Genomic DNA, 20,978 nt, shown 5'->3' on the forward strand with positions numbered 1-20,978 from the left:
TTATGAGACCCAGCCTGTCCTAGATTTTTCCCAAGCCTCTTTGCTCTCATTCCCACAAACATTACCCGTGGGGAAAGAGCCGGGGCCAGTTCTGACAGACTGGGGGGCGGGGAGAGGGAGGCCAGTATCACTCCCAACCAACCCCGTTCAGAGGAGATTTTAGTGCCACTGGACCCCAATGCCCTGGGCCCTGCCTGTCTTACTTTGTCCTTACTCAAGATGCCAGGGCTCCAGCCCATGTCCAGCCAGTGAAGAAGGTTCTTTGAGTCTGACAAGTGAGCTCTGAGAGCCTCCATTTCCTTATCTGTAATATGATGGGGAGAATGCCAAGCTTGTCCACATGACAGGGGTGCTGCAAATACAATCCAGTCAGTGAAGTGTCAGGTACTGTGCCCAGGTACTGAGCACTTGCATGATTAACTCTTACTCGCAATAACGTCACGGGGCTAGGTGATGGGGAAGGCACAAGCCTTGTGCCCTCCCCCGCTGATCCAGGGTGGCCTCAGCACCTCGGTGACAGGCTCTGACAGTCTGTGGGATGCATGAACGTGATGGCTGAAGGCTCCTACCTGCCGGTGTCAGCATCAGCACCAGGGCCCGAACTCACTACGTGTTAAAAATGGAGGTGTCGTTCCTGGGCGTATGTGCGTATAATTCAGCTAGTGCTCTCATGGCGGTGGCCAGGCCGCTGCCAGGTTTCTCAGAATCCTGCCACCTCAGAGATTCAGAGAAGCTTAGATTTTCAGAGAAAGTCTGTTGGTACGCCGCAGAGATGTTAACCACAGAGCCTGAGCAGAAGCCAGGTGAGAGTTAGTTCAGCAGGCCAGGCAGAGTTCACCCTTCCTGTCCCCAGCTGTGGGCAGAGGCCCCAAAGCACAGTGTAAATGTCAGATCCATGCCCCTGAGCGTGTGTGGGAGGAGCACTGTCCCAGGAGTCAGCAGCCCAGCAGTCAGCTCTGCCCTGTCCAGCAGTACACAAAGCCCACCCAGGCCACACAGCAACCATCCTCCTGCTTAGGCAGGGTTTGGTCCCAGCTCATTCAGAAGACTTTGGGGAGCCCCTCCCAGTTTCTGACACTTGGCTTCTCCATCGGAAAATGAAAGGGTTACATTAGACCAGGTCCTTTTTTCAAACTTTTCTGACCATAACCCACATTAAGACAAACATTTTACACGTACTACATAGGACAACCTCAAGTGCTGTAACTCACATCCCAAGATGTCAATGGCTTAACGCGAGAAAAGTTAATTTCTCACTCACATAATTTCAATGCACTGTTTCCTGCTTTGTGGGTGGCTGTCCTCCACAAAGTGATTCAGGAACCCAGCCACCCTGACCCAGAAGTAAAATGTCACTTTCAATCACATTCCATTAGTGACGGCAAGTCACCCAGGGGCCCCGCCTAAAGCAAGGGTCTGGAGGTGGTCACTCCAGGAGCCCACCCCCTCCCTCGGGACACACGTATTCTCTGAGAGGGGAGCACAGATCTGGCAGCCAGTCAGCCACCTCTGACACACCCTGGATACACACACACACACTCACCCATGCAACTGAAATAGAAGGTTCGTGAAACAAACTTGCTCATCCTGCATGTGATGCTTCCTGATTCTAATACCTTCTACCTTATTTTATTTTATTAGTGCTGGGCATGCCCCACTATTGGATCAGTGCCTACCGTTTACAAATTCAGACGATTACTCAAAGAAACGGCCATAATATTATCCTACTCTGTAGAGTGTATAGAGTTGAATGGCCACATGTCTTGAAGGACTTAATTCACCCAAGAAGAGGGTTACTTAACACCCTAGCTGCTGCTCAGGGGAAGATGCAATGCAGAAAAGGTGACTTTTAGCCCACTATAGACTCAGATGAACTACTAATCTATCCAAAGAACTGAGGCCTGGCCAAACGTCCAGGAGCAGAAGGCACACCTGGGGGCCCAGGAGGATGGTTTCTAAAGCAAGTCACAGACCGGATTGGAGGAGGCTCCAAGCCTCCTTCTGAGAGGGATTTTGCAAGTTCTTTTCCCAGAATGCAGTTGACTTTGGACAAAATTCCAGCTAGGTGGCAATGATGATGCCCTAGAACAGTGGAGAAGGAGCAGGCATCTTAGCCCCTGCCATGAAATATCCTGGTATTGCCCCCAGACCACCTCTTCTCTCTCTTGCCCCCACCCCCAGGAAGTATCTAGTCTGCCTCCATCTCATTGCTGATGCTCCCTGAGCTCTGATGGGTCTGCAAAACAACTTCTGCTCTGGAAGCTCTTTTCTCAGAAACACCTGGGAGAGGGCCCTATAACTGTGACTCAGCTTATGACGTATATGACCCAAAGTCACACTGGAGACACTGGCCCCTTTCTTTGAAGAGACAAATCAGCCTTCAGTGAGTGACCTAGATCCAATTTCAAAATTTCCAACTAATTTTGGTCAATGTACCATAACTTGTGCAACTGTCCTATTATGAACCGAGAGCAAGGAGCCTCTCCATGGAAAAGGTGTGTGAGGGCAGGAATATGGGATTGTTCAGGCAGTGGATCTGGGTTCAAGAAGGGCCTCTGCCTCCACATAAGCTGTGAGCTCTTGAGCAACATGCACAACTTCTCTCAACCTCCATTTGCCTACCTGGGAATGGGAAACATTACCTGCCTCCCAGGATATGTGTGAGAAGCAGATGGTTTAAAGTAAGTGAAGGGCAAGACTCATGGTGAGTACCCCGTAGACACTGCCCTGTCCACCCCCAACCTCTGGAAGAGGAAGGGCCACATAACACATTTACTTTCTAGGTGTAGACTTCATTGCCCTTCTGCATGGAAGTGACAAGCCAAACGAGCCCTTTATTAGGAATATATGTGTGGTGGACAGGTGTATTCCGAGGGCCACACACACCCAGCCCAGCCAAGGGACTGACCGTGGGGAACCTGTTGCTACCGTGTATATTCCCTGACAAGTCCAAGTATGACAATTTGTGAATCTGAGAAAGGCGGACTCGGGAGTAGAGGAGGGATGTGATGTGTGCCAAACCAGGAAGAAAGGGTAGCAGGTGGATTTGCCCAAAGAAGCGAAGTGTTGAGCTGGACCTTGGAGTTGACTGGGCGGTTTTGTGGGGAGGTGTTCTAGACACTGGGACTAGCGGCATACACAGAGTGTGCAGAGGTGAGGCCCCGAGCAGGGAGGCAGCAAAGGAGGTTCTTGGTGGAGTGGGGGCCCTAAGCGAGAGACCCCAGCAAGGTCTGAGGACTCCAAGTCCTCTCTGGGACCTTCTCCCCACTCTGGGGTTGTGTTTATTAGAGGTGAAGGCTTCTACAATATCTGTGGTTCAAAGCTCAAATTTAAGGAATCGCCTCAGAATGGCCAGGCTGTCTCAGATGGGAGCCTGGGGAGATTGGCACTGCTGTAGGGAAGCGGCATGAGCAAAGGCAGAGAGGCTGGGATAAAAGAAGGAAAGAAAGACAGTCTAGAGAGACATTTCTGGTGTCAGGGAGGAGCATGAGCTGGAAATAAGAAGGATCTGAGTCTCTGCCTTGGCCCTGCTTCTCGCTGGGTAGCCTTGGGCAAGTCACTTCCCCTCTCTGGGCCCCAGTCTTATCTCCTTATTGATGAAATGAGAGGTAGGAACTGCGCAGAAATCACCTGTAGGGGCCTAGAGTGGGGACTTCCAGAGCTGAGGGTGTGGGCATACTCACCACCCGTCCAGATCCTGGAATCTGGGCACGGCACAAATGGCTGCAGATGAAAGAGGGGAGGGTGAGAGGGAATCAGTGCATCAGTGAAGGCCCCACAACCTGTTCCTGGGACAACAGGCTGTTACAGATAGGGAGAGCAAAGACATGGAGGAATTCTGTAACTCATGATTTCTAGTGGGAGTTATGGTGCAATGGCTTTGGAAAATAGTTCAGGGGCTTCTAATAAAGTTAAACATACACTTAACCAGCAGTCACACCCCTAGGTATTTACTGAAGAAAGATGAAATACACGCCTCACAAAAAGACTTACACATTACCATTCACAACAGCTTTGTTCACTATAGCCCCAAACTGGAAATCACCCAAAAGTCCATCAACGGACAGCAAATGGCAGAATGGCCAGGTGACGGAGAGCCACTCAGCAGTACAAAGGAGTGAGCCTTGGGTACACACAGCATGGATGGACCTCATGGACATAAGGGTGAGCTACAAAAACCAAACAAGAAGGAGTCGCTACTAGGATTCCATTTAGATAAAGTTCAGGAAAAGACAAAAATGAGTCTATAGTGACGGACCTCAGAGAGTGGTTGCTGCTGGTCAGTCGGGGCGGGGGTTGTCTGGGAAGAGGCCCGAGAAACATTCTGCATTGTGTTCAGTAAATATCTTCCTCTCCCCTCCCTGTCCCCCTTCCCTCCCTCCCTTTCCCTCTTCTCTCTCAATGAAACTGTCTTCTGTCTGCATATAACCAAATATAATTGTGAGTACCCACCAACAGAACATATGCATCTCCTATGGATCTATGGATACGTATTTCTGCATACACATGCATTCAACAAGTATTTCAGACACCATTCTAGGCACCAGGGAAGCAGTAGTGAAAAAAAAAAAAACAGGTCCTTACGGAGGTGATAGTCTAATGTCACCAATCTTGCCAGTCCCCCACCCCAGCCTCCTCTGGTCTCATAGATGTTACAAATCTGGGTCACTGGTTTGGGTAAATGAAGAGCTCAGAGTCATGGTGAATAATAATTATGTTTATAATAATAATAAGTAATAGGGACCCGGCCAACATGGCGGAGAAGTAGGGGGATCTGTACTTCCCGTGTCTCCCAAATAAAGAAGGGCTGAAGCCAAAGGACTTTGAACCCCAAGAGTCTGGGAGGAAAAGAGACTGAATCTACCAAGAAGAAAATGGGACAACTTGAGAGACCATAGGTGAGTGATTGTGAACTAGGGGAGACAAAACGGGCCACGTAGGCATGGAGGGGACGGATCGCCTTCTGCCGAGAGACAAAGGGAAGAGAAAGAGTGGCTGGGGAGACGTAGGACTGTATCTGGACAAGAGAAAAAACATCAGACCTGGACTAAGAAGGATCCCATCTCTAACTGCAGGTTACAGGATCTCTAACTACAGATCCCATCTTCAGACTGGGGTCCGCTGCCCTGTTTGCACACCTGGGGAAGAGGGGAGCCACTCCTGGGTTCCGTGGCAGATCAGGGGCCCAGTCTGCAGCAGGAGAAACCGGGCCCCTCCCCTGAAGGGCTTGGCACAGGACAAAACCAGCTGAGACCTCATATTGGGAGACGCTTCCCCAGTCCTGGGGCGCACGAGCAGGAGTTTGATTCCCAGCCAAGCCTCCGGGGCAAAGGAGTCGGCGGAGCAAGACAGAGAGCCTCGTCTGCGCCCTGGCACAGCGAGGAGGGCTGCAAAGGAGTGATTTGGGACACCATGTCGTGGAGAAGAGACTGGGGGGTCGCCATTTTTCTCCCCACCACCAATAAGGCGGGGCCTCGGGGATCGGTCTGCGGGGCCCACGGTGGAGACAGGACCAGCCTACACCAAACGATGCCCTCCACGCCAGGTAACTGCATATCTACCGGAGCGGGACAGACGCTGTGGAACTATACGGCCTCCTCCTCCAGACCAGCGCCGCTGCATTGCCTGGATTAATTCTAGGTCAATTCTGGATATATAGATAAATTCTCCCCCCAATTTCTCCTCCTCCTCTCTTCCCTCCTCTAGGCTGGTTACTCTGGTTATTGGTTTGTTTAAACAGACATATTTAAACAGACATATTTATTCATACATGTTTTACACCTCCTTCTTTACATTCCTTTCTCTCTCTCTCTGGAATAATCAAGCCATATAGTTTCTCTGTCTGGGTAACTTTATGTTCATTTCTTTTTCCCCGCCTCCTTCCTTATTTTCCTTTCTCTCTCTCTGGATTAAGCCTTTTAGTCTCTGTGGCCAGTCAGTGTTTATTTCTTCTTTTTCCCCGCCCCTGTCATTTCTCTCTTTGTATGTGCTCTTCCATCAGCACTGCCTCCACCCTGTTCTTTACTGTGTTTCTGGTTTTTGCTTTTGGATTGTTTTTAGACTTTTGTTTTCTGTTGTTTGTTTGTTTTATTTGCTTGTGTGTTTGCGTGTTTTTGTCTCCTGTTTGTTTTCCTTTACAGGGCTACTTCAAGGAACAAATCAAAGCACACCTGACGGAGGGTCCAAAACATCACTACGAGTAGGGAAATAAAATAACCAAAGTCACAACAACAGAGAGCAAGTAACACTCTCCAAAAATCACTTCCTGAAGGGCCAGGCCCTGGACACTGTATGACCCCCCTTTAATATAGGAGTACTCGCAGGTGCAGCACATAACAAGCTTTTAAAACTCATAAGGGACAGAAAACTAGCCAAAATGATGAAATGGAAGAATTCTCCTCCAAAGAAATTCCAGGAAGAAGTGACAGCTAAAGAACTGATCAAAACAGATTTAAGTAGTATAACTGAACAAGAATTTAGAATAATAGTCACAAAATTAATTGCTGGGCTTGAAAAAAAGCATAGAGGACAACAGAGAATCTATTGCTACAGAGATCAAGGGACTAAAAAACAGTCAAGATAAATTTAAAAACGCTATAAATGAGGTGCAAAATAAAATGGAGGTGGCCACAGCTCAGATTGAAGAGGCAGAGAGGAGAATACGTGAATTAGAAGATTAAATTGTGGAAAAAGAGGAAGCTGAGAAAAAGATTAAAAAATCCAGGATTACGAGGGAGAGTTAGAGAACTAAGTGATTCAATCACACAGAACAATATCCATACCATAGAAATTCCAGAAGAAGAAGAGAGAGAGAAAGGGGCTGAAGGTGTACTTGAACAAATCATAGCTGAGAACTTCCCTGATCTGGGGAAGGAAAAAGGCATTGAAATCCAATCCTCCCTTCAGACGTAACTTGAATCAATCTTCTGCATGACATATCATAGTGAAACTGGCAAAATACAGGGATAAAGAGAGAATTCGGAAAGCAGCTAGGGATAAACGGGCCTTAACATACAAAGGTAGACACAGAAGGGTAGTAGACCTCTCTACTGAAACTTGGCAGGCCAGAAAGGAATGGCAGGAAATCTTCAATGTGATGACAGGGGAAACATGCAGCCAAGAATCCTTTATCCAGAAAACCTGTCATTCAGAATAGAAGAGATCAAGGTCTTCCCAAACAAAAACTGAAGGAATTCATCACCACTAAACCAGCCCTATAAGAGATCCTAAGGGGTCTCTGTGAGTGAAATGTTGCAAGGACCACAAAGTACCAGAGACACCACTACAAGCATGAAACCTACAGGTATCACAATGACTCTAAACCTATATCTTTCAATAATAACACTGAATGTGAATGGACTAAATGCTCCAACCAAAAGACACAGGGTATCAGAATGGATAAAAAAACAAGACCCATCTATTTGCTGTCTAACTCATTTTAGACCTGAGGACACCTTCAGATTGAAAGTGAGGGGATGGAGAACTATCTATCATGCTACTGGAAGTCAAAAGAAAGCTGGAATAGCCATACTTATATCAGACAAACTAGACTTTAAATTAAAGGCTGTAACAAGAGATGAAGAAGGGCTTTATATAATAATTACAGGGTCTGTCCATCAGGAAGAGCTAACAATTATAAATGTCTATGCACTGAATTCGAAGGACCTAAATATATAAAATAATTACTCACAAACATAAGCAACCTTATTGATAAGAATGTGGTAATTGCGGGGGACTTTAATACTCCACTTACAACAATGGATGGATCATCTAGACACAGGATCAATAAAGAAACAAGGGCCTTGGGGCGCCTGGGTGGCTCAGTCGATTAAGCGTCCGACTTCAGCTCAGGTCACGATCTCGCGGTCCGCGAGTTCGAGCCCCGTGTCAGGCTCTGGGCTGACGGCTCAGGGCCTGGAGCCTGCTTCCGATTCTGTGTCTCCCTCTCTCTCTGCCCCTCCCCCGTTCATGCTCTGTCTCTCTCTGTCTCAAAAATAAAATAAAACGTTAAAAAAAAAAAAAAAAAAAAAAAGAAACAAGGGCCTTGAATGATACATTGGATCAGATGGACTTGACAGGTATATTTAGAACTCTGCATCCCAAAGTAACAGAACATACTTTCTTCTTGAGTGCACATGGAACATGCTCCAAGATAGATCACATACTGGGTCACAAAACAGCCCTCAATAAATATAAAATAATTGAGATCATACCATGCACACTTTCAGATCAAAATGCTATGAAACTTAAAATCAACCACAGGAAAAAGTCTGAAAAACCTCCAAAAGCATGGAGGTTAAAGAACACCCTACTAAAGAATGAATGTGTCAACCAGGCAATTAGAGAAGAAATTAAGAAATATATGGAAACAAATGAAAATGAAAATACAACAATCCAGACGCTTTGGGATGCGGCAAAGGCAGTCCTGAGAGGAAAACACATTGCAATCCAGGCCTATCTCAAGAAATAAGGGAGGAAGATGGCGGCGTAGGAGGACGCTGGGCTCACCGCGTCCTGCTGACCACTTAGATTCCGCCCACATCTGCCTAAAGAACCCAGAAAACTGCCAGAAGTCTAGCAGAACAGACTCTCCAGAGCCAAGCATAGACGAGAGGCCCACGGAAGAGGGTAGGAAGGGCGGAGAGGCGGTGCGTGCTCCACGGACTGGCGGGAGGGAGCCGGGGCGGTGGAGGGGCAGCCTGCCCTGCAAGGCAGAGCCCGAGTCTGGCTGGCAAAAGCAGAGGGGCCAGACAGAGTGTGTTCTGACAGCCAGCAGGACTTAACATCTGGAATATTATAAGTCAACAGCTCTGCTCCGAGAGCGGGAGGACTAGAGGACAATGGGAGGAAGAGTTGTTGAGCCCCGGAGGACAGAGCTCAGCTTGGTGGGGAACAAAGGCGCTGGGAAGTGCCATCTCCCTCACCCATCCCCCAGCCAAAATCCCAAAGGGAACCAGTTCCCATCACGGAACTTGCTTGCACCATGCAAACACCCAACACTGTGCTTCTGTGGATCCATCCCTCTGACGGGTCTGCCTCCCTCCTGGTGCCACAGGGCCCCTCCCAAAGTGGACCACCGAAGGCAAAGCGAGCTGAGTCTGCCCTTCCCACCCCTGTGCATCTTGCTGATCCACCCCGGCTAATACGCCAGATCCCACTGAAGCAGCACCATAAGCCTGGCGGTGTGCAAATAGCCCAGACAGGGGCGACACCACTCCACAGTGAGTCCTGCCCCTGGGAGAGGGGAAGAGAAGGTACACACCAGTCTGACTGTGGCCCCAGCGGTGGGCTGGGGCAGACATCAGGTCTGACTTCGGCCCTGCCCACCAATGCAAGTTACTCCAGACAGCACAGAGGAATAGCCCTGCAGTTCCACGCCACTACGGGGACTATCCAAAATGATGAAACAGAATAATTCTCCTCAAAAGAAACTCCAGGAAGTAGCAAGAGCTAACGAACTGATCAAAAACGATTTAAGCAATGTAAAAGAAAATGAATTTAAAATAATAGTCATAAGATTAATCACTGGGCTTGAAAAAAGTATAGAGGACAGCAGAGAATCTATTGCTACAGAGATCAAGGGACTAAGGAACAGTCAGGAGGAGCTAAAAAATGCTATAAATGAGCTGCAAAATAAAATGGAGGCGACCACAGCTCAGATTGAAGAGGCAGAGGAGAGAATAGGTGAATTAGAAGATAAAATTATGGAAAAAGAGAAGCCGAGAAAAAGAGAGATAAAAAAATCCAGGAGTATGAGGGGAGACTTAGTGAACTAAGTGACACAATTAAACGCAGTAATATACGCATAACTGCGATTCCAGAGGAGGAAGAGAGAGGGAAAGGTGCTGAAGGTGTGCTTGAAGAAATCATAGCTGAGAACTTCCCTGATCTGGGGAAGGAAAAAGTCATAGAAATCCAAGAGGCACAGAGAACTCCCTTCAGACGTAACTTGAATCGATCTTCTGCACGACATATCATAGTAAAACTGGCAAAATACAAGGATAAAGAGAAAATTCTGAAAGCAACTAGGGATAAACATGTTCTAACATATAAAGGGAGACCAATAAGACTAGTAATGGATCTATTTATGGAAACTTGGCAGGCCAGAAAGGAATGGCAGGAAATCTTCAATGTGATGAACAGAAAAAATATGCAGCTGAGAATCCTTTAGCCAGAAAGTCTGTCATTTAGAATAGAAGGAAAGATAAAGGTCTTCCCAAACAAACAAAAACTGAAGGAATTCGTCACCACTAAACCAGCCCTATAAGAGATCCTAAGGGGAATCCTGTGAGACAAGGTACCAGAGACACCACTACAAGCATGAAACCTACAGACATCACAATGACTCTAAACCCATATCTTTCTATAATAACACTGAATGTAAATGGACTAAATGCTCCAACCAAAAGACATAGGGTATCAGAATGGATAAAAAAAAAAAAAAAAAAAAAAACAAGACCCATCTATTTGCTGTCTACAAGAGACTCATTTTAGACCTGAGGACACCTTCAGATTGAAAGTGAGGGGATGGAGAACTATCTATCATGCTACTGGAAGTCAAAAGAAAGCTGGAATAGTCATACTTATATCAAACAAACTAGACTTTAAATTAAAGGCTGTAACAAGAGATGAAGAAGGGCATTATATAATAATGACAGGGTCTATCCATCAGGAAGAGCTAACAATTTTATAAATGTCTATGCACTGAATATGGGAGCCCCCAAATATATAAAACAATTACTCACAAACATAAGCAGCCTTATTGATAAGAATGTGGTAATTGCAGGGGAGTTTAATACCCCACTTACAATAATGGATAGATCATCTAGACACAGGATCCATAAAGAAACAAGGGCCTTGAATGATACATTGGATCAGATGGACTTGACAGATATATTTAGAACTCTGCATCCCAAAGCAACAGAATATACTTTCTTCTCGAGTGCACATGGAACATTCTCCAAGATAGATCACATACTGGGTCACAAACAGCCCTTCATAAGTATAAAATAATTGAGATCATACCATGCATACTTTCAGACTACAATGCTATGAAGCTTGAAATCAACCACAGGAAAAAGTCTGGAAAACCTCCAAAAGCATGGAGGTTAAAGAACACCCTACTAAAGAATGAATGTGTCAACCAGGCAATTAGAGAAGAAATTAAGAAATATATGGAAACAAATGAAAATGAAAATACAACAATCCAAACGCTTTGGGATGCAGCAAAGGCAGTCCTGAGAGGAAAACACATTGCAATCCAGGCCTATCTCAAGAAAAAAGAAAAATCCCAAATACAAAATCTAACAGCACACCTAAAGGAAATAGAAGCAGAATAGCAAAGACACCCCAAGCCCAGCAGAAGAAGAGAAATAATAAAGATCAGAGCAGAAATAAACAATATAGAATCTTAAAAAAACTGTAGAGCAGATCAATGAAACCAAGAGTTGGTTTTTTGAAAAAAATAAACAAAATTGTAAACCTCTAGCCAGGCTTCTCAAAAAGAAAAGGGAGATGACCCAAATAGATAAAATCATGAGTGAAAATGGGATTATTACAACCACTCCCTCAGAAATACAAGCAATTATCAGGGAATACTATGAAAAATTATATGCCAACAAACTGGACAACCTGGAAGAAATGAACAAATTCCTAAACACCCACACACTTCCAAAACTCAAACAGGAAGAAATAGAAAGCTTGAACAGACCCATAACCAGTAAAGAAATTGAATCAGTTATCAAAAATCTCCCAACAAATAAGAGTCCAGGACCAGATGGCTTCCCAGGGGAATTCTACCAGACATTTAAAGCAGAGATAATACCTATCCTTCTCAAGCTATTCCAAAAAATAGAAAGGGAAGGAAAACTTCCAGACTCATTCTATGAGGCCAGCATTACTTTGATTCCTAAACCATACAGAGACCCAGCAAAAAAAGAGAACTACAGGCCAATATCCCTGATGAATATGGATGCAGAAATTCTCAATAAGATACTAGCAAATCGAATTCAACAGCATATAAGAAGAATTATTCACCATGATCAAGTGGGATTCATTCCTGGGATGCAGGACTGGTTCAACATTCACAAATCAATCTAATAAAAGAAAAGATAAGAACCATATGATCCTGTCAATTGATGCAGAAAAAGCATTTGACAAAATTCAGCACCCTTTCTTAATAAAAACCCTCGAGAAAGTCGGGATAGAAGGAACATACTTAAACATCATAAAAGCCATTTATGAAAAGCCCACAGCTAATATCATCCTCAATGGGGAAAAACTGAGAGCTTTCTCCCTGAGATCAGGAACACGACGGGGACATCCACTGTCACCGCTGTTGTTTAACATAGTGTTGGGAGTCCTAGCATCAGCAATCGGACAACAAAAGGAAATCAAAGGCATCAAAATTGGCAAAGATGATGTTAAGCTTTCACTTTTTGCAGATGACATGATATTATACATGGAAAATCCAACAGACTCCACCAAAAGTCTGCCAGAACTGATACATGAATTCAGCAAAGTCACAGGATACAAAATCAATGTACAGAAATCAGTTGCATTCTTATACAGTAATAATGAAGCAACAGAAAGACAAATAAAGAAACTGATCCCATTCACAATTGCACCAAGAACCATAAAATACCTAGGAATAAACCTAACCAAAGGTGTAAAAGATCCGTATGCTGAAAACTAGAGAAAGCTTATGAAGGAAATTGAAGAAGATATAAAAAACAATGGAAAAACATTCCATGCTCATGGATTGGAAGAATAAATATTGTCAAAATGTCAATACTACCCAAAGCTATCTACACATTCAATGCAATCCCAATCAAAACTGCACCAGCATTCTTCTCAAAGCTAGAACAAGCAATCCTAAAATTTTTATGGAACCACAAAGGCCCCGAATAGCCAAAGTAATTTTGAAGAAGAAGACCAAAGCACGAGGCATCACAATCCCAGACTTCAACCTCTACTACAAAGCTGTAATCATCAAGACAGCATGGTATTGGCACAAAAACAGACACATAGACCAATGGAATAGAATAGAAACCCGAGAACTAGACCCACAAAAGTATGGCCAACTAATCTTTGTCAAAGCAGGAAAGAATATCCAAAGGAAAAAAGACAGTCTCTTTAGCAAATGGTGTTGGGAGAACTGGACAGCAACATGCAGAAGATTGAAACTAGACCACTTTCTCACACCATTCACAAAAACAAACTCAAAATGGATAAAGGAACTGAATGTGAGACAGGAAACCATCAAAACCCTAGAGGAGAAAGCAGGGAAAAACCTCTCTGACCTCAGCCGCAGCAATTTCTTACTTGACACATCCCCAAAGGCAAGGGAATTAAAAGCAAAAATGAACTATTTGGACCTCATCAAGATAAAAAGCTTCTGCACAGCAAAGGAAACAACCAACAAAACTAAAAGGCAACCAATGGAATGGGAAAAGATATTTGTAAATAACATGTCGGACAAAGGGCTAGTATCCAAAATCTATAAAGAGCTCACCAAACTCCACACCTGAAAAACACATAATCCAGTGAAGAAATGGGCAGAAAACATGAATGGACAATTCTCTAAAGAAGACATCCAGATGGCCAACGGGCACATGAAAAGATGCTCAACGTCGCTCCTCATCAGGGAAATACAAATCAAAACCACACTCAGATATCACCTCACGCCAGTCAGAGTGGCTAAAATGACAAATCAGAGACTACAGATGCTGGCGAGGATGTGGAGAAACGGGAACCCTCTTGCACTGTTGGTGGGAATGCAAACTGGTGCAGCCACCCTGGAAAACAGTGTGGAGGTTCCTCAAAAAATTAAAAATAGACCTACCCTGGGGCGCCTGGGTGGCGCAGTCGGTTAGGCGTCCGACTTCAGCCAGGTCACGATCTCGCGGTCCGTGAGTTCGAGCCCCGCGTCAGGCTCTGGGCTGATGGCTCGGAGCCTGGAGCCTGTTTCTGATTCTGTGTCTCCCTCTCTCTCTGCCCCTCCCCCGTTCATGCTCTGTCTCTCTCTGTCCCAAAAATAAATTTAAAAAAATGTTGAAAAAAAAAAAATTTTTTTTAAATAAAAAAAAAATAGACCTACCCTATGACCCAGCAATGGCACTGCTAGGAATTTACCCAAGGGATACAGGAGTGCTGATGCATAGGGGCACTTGTACCCCAATGTTTATAGCAGCACTTTCAACAATAGCCAGATTATGGAAAGAGCCTAAATGTCCATCAACTGACGAATGGATAAAGAAATTGTGGTTTATATACACAATGGAATACTATGTGGCAATGAGAAAGAATGAAATATGGCCTTTTGTAGCAGCATGGATGGAACTGGAGAGTGTGATGCTAAGTGAAATAAGTCATACAGAGAAAGACAGATACCATATGGTTTCACTCTTATGTGGATCCTGAGAAACTTAATAGAAGTCCATGGGGGAGGGGAAGAAAAAAAAAAGAGAGATTAGAGATGGAGAGTGCCAAAGCATAAGAGACTCTTAAAAACTGAGAACAAACTGAGGGCTGATGGGGGTGGGTGATGGGTATTGAGGAGGGCACCTTTTGGGATGAGCACTGGGTGTTGTATGGAAACCAATTTGACAATAAATTTCATATTAAAAAAAAAAAAAGAAACAAGAAAAATCCCAAATACAAAATCTAACAGCACACCTAAAGGAAATAGAAGCAGAACAGCAAAGACATCCCAAACCCAGCAGAAGAAGAGAAATAATAAAGATCAGAGCAGAAATAAACAATACAGAATCCAAAAAAACAGTAGAGACCAATGAAACCAAGAGTTGGTTTTTTGAAAAAATAAACTAAATTGTAAACCTCTAGCCAGGCTTCTCAAAAAGAAAAGAGAGAGGACCCAAATAGATAAAATCATGAATGAAAATGGAATTATTACAACCAATCCCTCAGAAATGCAAGCAATTATCAAGGAATACTATGAAAAATTATATGCCAACAAAATGAACAACCTGGAAGAAATGGACAAATTCCTAGACACCCACACACTACCAAAACGCAAACACAAAGAAATAGAAAATTTGAACAGTCCCATAACTAGTGGAGAAATTGAATCAGTTATCAAAAATCTCCCACCAAATAAGAGCCCTAGACCAGATGGCTTCCCTGAGGAATTCTACCAGACATTTAAAGCAGAGATAATACCTATCCTTCTCAAGCTGTTCCAAAAAATAGAAAGAGAGGGAAAACGTCCAGACTCCTTCTATGAAGCCAGCATTACTTTGATTCCCGAGCCAGAGACCCAGCAAAAAAAGAGAACTACAGGCCAATATCCCTGATAAATACGAATGCAAACATTCTCAACAAGATATTAGCAAATCGAATTCAACAGCATATAGGAAGAATTGTTCACCATGATCAAGTGGGATTCATTCCTGGGCTGCAGGGGTGTTCAACATTCGCAAACCAATCAATGTGATACATCACATTAATTAAAGAAAAGAAAAGAACCATATGATCCTGTCAATCGATGTAGAAAAAGCATTTGACAAAATACAGTATCCTTTCTTAATAAAAACCCTCGAGAAAGTCAGGATAGAAGGAACATACTTAAACATCATAAAAGCCATTTATGAGAAGCCCATAGCTAATATCCTCAATGGGGAAAAAATGAGAGCTTTCCCCCCAATATCAGGAACATGACAGGTATGTCCACTCTCACCACTATTGTTTAACATAGTGTTGGGAGTCCTAGCATCAGCAGGCAACAAAATGAAATCAAAGGCATCAAAATTGGTAAAGTTGAGGTCAACCTTTCCCTTTTCGCAGACGACATGATACTTTACAAGGAAAACCCAACAGACTCCACCAAAAGTCTGCTAGAACTGATACATGAGTTCAGCAAAGTCGCAGGGTACAAAACCAATGTACAGAAATTGGTTGCATTTTTAGACACTAATAATGAAGCAACATAAAGAGAAATAAAGAAACCTATCCCATTCACAATTGCACCAAGAACCATAAAATACCTAGGAATAAACCTAACCAAGATCTAAAAGATCTGTATGCTGAAAACTAGAGAAAGCTTATGAAGGAAATTGAAGAATACAGAAAGAAATTGAAAAACATTCCATGCTCATGGATTGGAAGAATAAATATTGTCAAAATGTCAATACTACCCAAAGCTATCTACACATTCAATGCAATCCCAATCAAAATTGCACCAGCATTCTTCTCAAAGCTAGAACAAGCAATCCTAAAATTTTTATGGAACCACAAAAGACCCCAAATAGCCAGAGTAATATTGAAAAGAAGACCAAAGCAGGAGGCATCACAATCCCAGACTTTAGCCTCTACTACAAAGCTGTAATCATCAAGACAGTATGGTTTTGGCACAAAAACAGACACACAGACCAGTGGTATCCATTGGAAAAAAGACAGTCTCTTTAACAAAAGGTGCTGGGAGAACCGGACAGCAACATGCAGAAGAATGAAACTAGACCACTTACTTACACCATACACAAAAATAAACTCAAAATGGATAAAGGACCTGTATGCAAGACAGGAAACCATCAAAACCCTAGAGGAGAAAACAGGGAAAAACATCTTTGACCTCAGGTGCAGCAATTTCTAACTCGACACATCTCCAAAGGCAAGGGAATTAAAAGCAAAAATGAACTATTCGGACCTCATCAAGATAAAAAGCTTCTGCACTGCAAAGGAAGCAATCAACAAAACTAAAAGGCAACCAACAGAATGGGAAAAGATATTTGCAAACGACACATCAGATAAAGAGCTAGTGTCCAAAACCTATAAAGAGCTCACCAAACTCCACACCCAAAAAACAAGTAATCCAGTGAAGAAATGGGCAGAAGACATGAATAGACACTTTTCCAAAGAAGATATCCAGATGGCCAACAGGCACATGAAACGATGCTCAACATCATTCCTCATCAGGGAAATACAAATCAAAACCACACTGAGATACCACCTCACACCGGTCAGAGTGGCTAAAATGAACAAATTGAGACTATAGATGCTGGCAAGGATGTAGAGAAACGGGAACCCTCTTGCACTGCTGGTGGGAATGCAAACTGGTGCAGCCACTCTGGAAAACAGTGTGGAGGTTCCTCAAAAAATTAAAAATAGACCTACCCTATGACCCAGCAATGGCACTGCTAGGAATTTACCCAAGGGATACAGGAGTGCTGATGCATAGGGGCACTTGTACCCCAATGTTTATAGCAGCACTTTCAATAATAGCCAAAGTATGGAAAGAACCTAAATGTCCATCAACTGATGAATGGATAAAGAAGTTGTGGTTTATATATACAATGGAATACTACTTGGCAATGAGAAAGAATGAAATCCTGCCATTTGCAACAACATGGATGGAACTGGAGGATATTATGCTAAGTGAAATAAGTCAGTCAGAGAAAGATGGATACCATATGTTTTCACTCATATGTGGATCTTGAGAAACTTAACAGAAGACCATGGGGGAGGGGAAGGGGGGGGAAGTTTCAGAGAGGGAGGGAGGCAAACCATAAGAGACTTTGGGGTACTGAGAACAAACTGAGGGTTGATGGGGGGTGATGGGCACTGAGGAGGGCACTTATTAGGATGAGCACTGGGTGTTGTATGGAAACCAATTTGTCAATAAATTATATTAAAAAATAAAATAAAAAAAAATAATAAATAATACTAATAAAAAACCTGAAGAAGAACTTGGGAAAAGTGATTTTCCATTTCAACACTGTACATAAATGGAAAGCTCACAGTCGGAAGGAAAGATGAGAGAGATGACTGAGAACACAAGGTAATCCAGTGTTTCCACTGGCTTTCTTACGTAGACTTAAAAAAAAAAAGAAATTTACCTTTTTATTTTGAAATAATGCTAGGCTCACACAGAAGTTGTGCAGCTAGTGTACAGAGTTCCTATGTACCCCTCACCCAACTTCCTCCAGTGATAACACCTTACTATGCAGAGAACAGTTCTCATGACCAGGAAATTGATGTTGGTCCATTATTATCAAGTAAACTACAGACCTTAACTCCACCTTCACCCCTTTTCACATGCACTCGTGTGTGTGTGTGTGTGTGTGTGTGTGTGTGTGTGTGTGTGTCTATGTTTGTGTCTATGAAATGTCGCCCCACATACAGACTCACACAGCCACCACCACAGTCAGGATGCCCGATGCATCCATCACCGCAACGAGCTCCCCCACACCCCACTGCGGCTGCAGTCTCTGGTGGTCTGTCCCCAGGGCCATCATTTTCTCATTTGAGAGTGTTCTGTAGTCCGTATGTGATCCCTCTCTGGGACTGGCATTTGCACTCAGCCTAACGCTCTTGCCATCCATCCGAGTTCCACCTAGTAGTTCGCTCCCTTTGTTGCTATGTAAAATTCCATGGTGTGGATGTGCCAGTTTGTCCATCCACTCATACACTGAAGGACATTTGGGCTGTTGGTAGTTTTTGGCTGTTACAGATAAAGTTGCTAACAGCATTGGTGTACAGGCTTTTAAAAGGCCTTTGACATGGGGCCCCTGCGTGGCTCAGTTGGTTGGGCATCTGACTTCGGCTCAGGTCATGATCCTCCCTTCCCAAGTACGAGCCCCATGTTGGACTCTGTGCTGACAGCTCAGAGCCTGGAGCCTGCTTTAGATTCTGTGTCTCTCTCTATGCCTCCTCTCCTTGCACTCTGTCTCTCAAAAATGAATAAATGTTAAAAAAGAAAAAAGTCCTTTGATGCATGGACTTTACTTTTTCTTCCTGCCTCAAGCCACAGATTTTCATTCATATGACTTCACCATCATGCACAAAACTCTACTCATCTGGATGTAATATATGTAACAACACAGACTATAACACAACTGAGAGTCAGGAAGAAAGCAGACAAGACGTGGAGAAGAAGCAATAATTTGTAAATGTCAAAAAGCCCCTGTAGAAGGTCTGTCGGCCATCACCTCACACCTTTTAATGCATATTTTACACACACCTAAAGGCTTAGCCATGTTGTCTCCTGTCCACATCAGTTAGGAGGCATGGAGGTGGCTTTTGACAGCCGCTGGAGTTACAGCTGGTAGTATGACAGAGGGCTGAGACTGGAGAACCATCCCATAAAGCTAAAAATGCAGCCAGTCAGTGCAGGATAAATAATCCAATTCATGTCAGCAAATCAGAGGGCATCTGTGTCACTGCGGCTGAGTGCCCTTCACAGAAGTTACCAGAATCCTCTGGAAAAGACAAGGCAACGACAGATGGCATGTGTTTAAGAGTGATTTTCACCTCAAATCCTTGACAATTATAGAAATCAAAATGCTTCAAGTAGTGAGCTCTAGCAAACAGATGTGAAGAATACCACCTTCTCTAATGCCAAAAAATAAGGTATGTTATTAATTTTAATGAACACATTCCAATAGAAGACATATATATGCTTTATGCCTAAGAAGAATTGAATCAAACTTTCCCCAAAGAGTATGGCACTGAAGTCACACACACCTGGGTATGATCATCAGTGGGGTGACCTTAGTCAAGTCATTTAATCTCACTAAGCCTCGGTTTCTCCATCTGTGAATGAATGGGAGTCATAACAAGAATGGACCCAAAGGAAGATCTGTGGCATGTCAGGGTCTTGTGAAGAAACAACTTTCACATGAGAACTTTCCTTTGAAGCAGTTTCAACTCCCTACCCTCCTGGATGTCAGGGGAATGGGGCCAGCTGGTTAGTGGCTGTGAAATCTCTGTTCTCAACCACTTCCTGCTCAGTGTCCCCTCTGTCCCTACCCTGTCCGACCCCTCCCACCTATCGCAAACATCAAAGGCTTCATTGGGCTCTGGGACACTCAGGGACAAGCTGGCTGGTGAGGCATCTGACTCAGCACCACTGGAGACTCCTCCGCCCCCGGATTCCTGTCTACACCCCCAGACTCCTGTCCACACCCCCTCTCTCCATCTCCACCAGCAGACAAGCACGATCTGTCCTCTCAAGATCCGAGGGCTCCTGGAGGCAGCATCTAAAGGCGTTGGCCTCTTCTCACGAAATTAATCTTGCATCAGCTGTCAACTTCTAAACCTCCCAGTGACAGGAGCAACTCACTCCCTCCAGACACTAACCACTTAATTAGACTTACTGGGGCAAATGTTTTCTTTCTGAGAGAATCTGTTCGGTGCCCCTGTCTGCCCGAGCAGGAAATGTGCGCACCCTCCTTGCCGCTCTGGAAGCTCACTCATGCCCACTGGGGGATATGGGATTCTTCAATGGGGAGTCTGATCCTGGAGAAACTCCTACACATGAGATGCTCACATTCCAAGCTCTGCGCTGAGACCAGAGGGGTGCAGTCTCCTGGTGCCACCAACCAGTGGTGCGATTGGACTAAAACCCTGGGACCTCGGTGGGGCCTCAGTTTCCTCATCAGCAAAATGGGATGGCAAGACCCTCTCCTAGGAGAGTGCTAAGAATTAAAGGAGATATTTAAGGTTCCCTAAAATGTCACTGTCCCTAGGCCAGCACGCGAGGGTACATTTTTCCCACAGCAGGGGCAGCCCCCAGAGGGAGTAAGCCCCACTGTGGGCGCGGGTATACACACGTATCAGCCATCTGCTTGCACTGCTCCTGCTAACATCCCATTGGCCAGAACAAGTCATGTGACCCAGGAGGCGCAGGGAGCAGGGCCCGCAATGGGAGGAGGGAGGGAGGAGCTAGAACAACACTCCAGATACCACGATGGTATGTTGTTGAGCTGGGATTTGTATCCACTTTCCCTTTGAGGGCAAAACCTCCACATTATTAACTTGCAGTGACTCAAATTAAGAATGAATATTTTTTGGGGGTGCCTGGGTGGCTCAGTTGGTTAAGTGGCTGACTTTGGCTTAGGTCATGATCTCACAGCTCATGGATTCGAGCCCCATTTCAGGCTCTGTACTGCCAGCTCAGAGCCTGGAGCCTGTTTCAGATTCTGTGTCTCCTACTCTCTCTGCCCCTCCCCTGCTCATGCTCT

General features: G+C 44.4%; 1 long non-coding RNA gene across 1 annotated transcript; it reads left to right on the forward strand.

The window, feature by feature from the left end:
* The first annotated feature begins 349 nt into the window (after window positions 1–349).
* On the forward strand, window positions 350–6,555 carry LOC131511783 (uncharacterized). Its single transcript, XR_009261735.1, has 2 exons — window positions 350–4,164; window positions 6,141–6,555. It is a non-coding gene; the product is annotated as an uncharacterized LOC131511783 (long non-coding RNA).
* Window positions 6,556–20,978: the final 14,423 nt, after the last annotated feature.

Source organism: Neofelis nebulosa, chromosome 5 (genome assembly GCF_028018385.1).
Source record: "Neofelis nebulosa isolate mNeoNeb1 chromosome 5, mNeoNeb1.pri, whole genome shotgun sequence".
Classification (NCBI taxonomy): domain Eukaryota; kingdom Metazoa; phylum Chordata; class Mammalia; order Carnivora; family Felidae; genus Neofelis; species Neofelis nebulosa.